This window comes from Cibotium barometz, chromosome 8 (genome assembly GCF_041138505.1).
Source record: "Cibotium barometz isolate CiBa-2024 chromosome 8, ASM4113850v1, whole genome shotgun sequence".
NCBI classification, from domain to species: Eukaryota; Viridiplantae; Streptophyta; class Polypodiopsida; order Cyatheales; family Cibotiaceae; genus Cibotium; species Cibotium barometz.
The window spans coordinates 45,584,475-45,589,369 of record NC_141053.1 but is presented as its reverse complement, the minus strand read 5'-3'; positions in this window follow the sequence as shown (position 1 = coordinate 45,589,369).

The window sequence follows — 4,895 nt, the reverse complement described above, 5'->3', positions numbered from 1 at the left end:
TATTAGGGAGTTTGGGAAAATCCCATTACTTTGGAGTTAGCTTTTTTAATCAACTTTTGGTGTATCTTGAGTATACCAATTCCAGAGTTATCAGAGAACGTGGATTTAGAGCCTGCTCTTCTCAAGAGCTTTCCAACTATATGTCACATTAGGGTTTTGACAAAATCTTAAAAGGGTTCATTGTGTCTCCCCTTTTTCTCATCTTGAAAAATGGGAACTGGGATTTTACCAAACTCCCTAATATGGTTAATAAATTGATAAACAAATATTCCATAAGTATATAAACTATCATCACACAAATATTTTCCAGGCGTAAGTAACCAATCGTAAAGATGATCCAATCGTCCACAAATTATCTTTGAGATTAGAATAATATTTTTAAGAGAGCTTAAAATACATTCTCAAAACATTCCCTCTTGCTTGAGTTTGCAATTGCTCTCAATTGTGGGTTGTTGATGAAAAGAATGGAGGATCTCAGGCACGGAAATATTTATCAAGCACCCATATTCATGACGATTATTTTGAAAATTCACCAAGTATTTTATATATTGATTCCAATGTACGAGTCGATGTAATCTATTGGTCAATGATAATATCAGGAACTAAAACTTCTTTCTTACCCTCAATAAGAGGTGGATCCTCATATAGAGGATGAGTGAGAAGTGATTCCCTGAAAGATTTCAACAAACTCACATGAAATGAATTATGAATCTGCCAATGAGAAGGTAATTCTAGTTTGTATAAGCAACATTGTGAATCACCTTAAAAGGCCCATAAAATCTTGGGGCGAGCTTAAGAGCTAGGAATTTTTCAACACTCTTAAGTCTACGTTTTGCAATTCTTAAAAGTACATAATCTCCAACTTCAAAAGAGATAGCTTTACGTTTACGGTTTGCTTTCTTAATATTTACTCTTGAGCATGTGTAATAAAATGTCTTACATAATTCAAAATGCCACTAAAATCAATAGTGAATTGATCAACAGCTTTGATTTTGTAGGAAAGTCTAGTAAGTGGAATAGGCAAAGGTTTTCCGTACACAATTTCAAAAGGTGCTTGACCAGTAACCAAATGAGGAGTATTATTGTAAGCAAAATGTAGAAGATGAATGTACTTATCCCATGAATTAGGTTGTTGGGAAACATAGGCTCTAAGTACATCCGAGATAGTGCTATTAGTAATCTCAGTTTGTCCATCTTAGTCATTTCCACATGGAAAGCTGTGGAGAAATCTATCTTAGTGCCTAAGTTGGAGAAAAGAGTAATCCAAAAATTATTGCATAATCTAGAGTCTTTGTCAGAAACAATGACTTTTAGTAATCCATGATGCACAAAGATTTTCTTAATAAACATAGTCGTGACTTGCTGAGAAGTCAATATTTTGTTACAAGGTAAGAAATAAGCTTGCTTACTTAAACAATCCACTATAGTCCAAATCATGTCATTATGACCGGATGTAGTAGGAAAATCTTTGATGAAGTCCATTGATGTTTTTTCCCAAGCATCATTAGGGATTGGTCAAAGGTTCACTTTGAATCACAAAGATGTTGTGTACACTAGGACATCTACTTAAAGCATCTGCTACAACGTTTTCTTTCCCTGGTTGATATTGAATCATGGATTGGAAACTTTGGATAAATGAAGCCCATTTGATATGTCGCTCAAAAATCAAAGGGTTGGGTTAGTAAATGATGAATACTCCATTGGTTTGTTTTGATTAAAAATTTAGATCCCATTAAACCATGTTTCCAAAGTCTTAAGGCATGAACGACAATAGCTAATTCCTTATCATATGTATTATAATTTCTTTTTGCTGGTTTAAGCTTACAACTTTCATAAGCAATGGGATGTCCATCTTGCATGAAAACAGCACCAAAACCATGTCCACTTGCATTAGTAACTACCACAAAGAATGCTCGTTTATTAAAAATCTGGTAATGTAAGAACGGGTGTATGAGTCAATGCTTTCTTGAGCTTAGAGAAGGAATGGTCTTGTCTACTAGTCCAATCAAAATGGTCCTATCTACTAGTCCAATCAAAATGTCTAGATTTCTTAAGGAGTTCCATTAAAGGATATGCAATATATACAAAATTTCTAATGAACTTCCTATAGTAGCTACACAATCCAAGATACTATTGGTGTTTATGAATATCATGCACTTTGGGCTAGTTTAGCAATGCTTTTGATCTTTTTCATCTTTCATTAACCATATTGTATGGATGTCATAATCAATCTGAGGATTATGTTCCTGTCTCCATGGCATTCTTAAGATAACATCAACACCTTGTAAAGAAGTAACTAAAAATGTTATCTTTTCTTTGAAGACTTGTCAAAAATGAAGTCAGGGGAACTATCATCATCATGCAAAATAGAAATTGGTTTTCCTTTTATTCTTCCTTGAATTATCAACAAAGCATGAATAGGATTCTTACCTTCATCCAAAAAGTCAAGGTCAGAATTACCCTCTTGCTTGGAAGAACCATCGCCGTTCTCTTCAACCACATTGAGATGAGGATAGGTGCAAAGTTCATTTCTTCTCTGGATAGTCTGGTGCAAGGTGACCTTCCTTGTGACATTTGAAACAATTGATGGTACGATTCTTCAACTAACCGTTTGAGGGTTTTTTGTTATTGTCCTTCTGAACATCTCCTTTGGATACATTTTTACCCTTATGTATCCTGGATTTATCAAAATTACTCGAAGGAAGAGATGGTTTAGAAGACTTCCTAAAAGACTTTTCTTGCATTTTGGAATCTCTAAAAATAGAAGTTTTATGTTTAAAATTTAGAGCAAGATCCATAGCAGAACTAAGACTATGAGGATGGAACATATTAACATCGGCCCTAATAGTAGGCTTGAGTGATTGGCAATTTTCTTCTTTGCTCTCTTTCTTTGACCTTCTCGATCACTTGAACCTGCAAGAGTATCCCAAAATTTGTCAATGTAAGCTAAGACATTCTTTTTCTCAACCTCACATAAAGTATCCCATCGTTGAGGAGCTTTAGCCTTGTATTGAGAAGGAAGAAAATGTTTCTTTAAAAGTTTCCAAAAATCCTTCCATGTCGTAGGTCGATGTTTGCCCTGCTTGATCACATTCCACCACAAAGTAGCACTTTTAATTAAATGGTTGCAAGCACATTCGCGTGTCTTTCTTGCCACTATCATAGTTCTGGAAAGTGAACGTCTTTTGGCTAATTCGTGAGTCTTTCTAGGAACTTTGGGCACGTAAAGTAGCTTTGAAAGTGCACCTAACATAATCACTTTCCTCCTTGTTAGATTCGAAAGAATCACATTTGCGCATAGAACACTTCATATATCGCTCTAACTCATATCGGAGTTCACGCTCACTTGCAATTTACTCTTGAAGTGCAAAAATTTGTTCTTGCATAGTGGGATGTGCAAGTAAATTGGCCATTGCCACATAAATAATGAAAATATAATTTATGATGTAAATAAATAAATAAAGATAAAAAAAAGCTCTTGTTGCATTCGGGTTTGAAATTTGTCAAAAAGGTTGATCTGAGCACTATCCTTTACTCCAATTCTGAATGAATTCGGAGCATGGGTAAGAGTGTTGAGCTTTGGGCCACTTTGGCAATATTTTTAAAGCCACTTTGATTTTGTTTGAGTATTTAAAAATCTTGTTGATGTGTGATAAAGGGGGACGAAGAGCACCTCCAAAAATGTTTGGTTGTTGGTCCCCTTTGATAATTCCCAAAATTTTACTTTGCAAAAGGCTTTCCAATTTTTCAAAGAATGGAGATAAGATGCTTTAAAAGAAAGCTGCATATGATAAAGGCTGGATTTTTTGTAGGACTCTCTCTTCTTCTTCTTTTTTATAGCCTATGAGGGGTTTTGGAGCTTAAGAAATATTAGCTTTTTAGCTTATAAGAGACATAAGCTTTTCAAGGTTATAAGAGACATAAGCTTTTCAAGGTTATAAGATTTTAAAAGCTTACAACAATAATAAGCTTTAAAGATTACAAAGCTTAAAGCTTAAGTTTTTTTTAAAGAAAACTTCTCACGACTATATTACCCTGTCAAACAGGGTGCCTATGTGTGACAGAGAGAAAATCGCAAGCCAACCGCGTTTTTTGCCACCAATTCGATGAAGGGAGAAGAGAAGGGGATTTTTTTTAATTCTCTTTTTAAAGAGCTTGAATTTCCCACTTTCTTTAATTCAAAAACTGATAGCCTATAAAAGAAATTGCTTTTTCATCCAAATTGATTTATGGGCAAACAACCACCACCATCCATTATAGAAATCTATCATGGCTATCTGAAGGTGGAGCCTCTTTCTCTTTTATATGCCAATTTAATCCGAGAAAATTTGAAAACTACTTTTCATGAAAAAGGTGGATTTGCAAATCCATTAGTGGGTTTCCACCTTCTCTTTTGCCTTATGGTCTTTGCCCTTTGGGTAAAAGCCAATAACTCTTGAAACCTTTGACTTATGCTTTCAAGCTTTTAAATCTTGCCTCCATCTTGCTAGACCCATAGCTCTGATACCACAGACAAGGATCCACTTCTAGGAAAATAGAGAAAATACAGACTTGCAAGAAAATATATTATCCCAAGTAACATATAAAATACTTAGCTCATGAAAACCACTCAACATTGGGTGTAATCTTTATCCCTCAAATGTGTGGCCTTTCACCACACATGAGTACTTATGTATTTTTTCCATTCCAAGAATAGTAGGCCATGGCCTTCAAAAATACAAAAAGGTGCTTTTACTTGCATGGTACTCTCTTGTGCTCAAAATAGAGCGTCCATAAATTGAGGCTAGGATTAACGCATATCACACTTTAGAAAAATATTGAAGTTCAAGCCAGCTCTGATAAATCCAAGCTTCCAAAATAAATCAAAATGTGCACAAGCTAGCACATATATATAC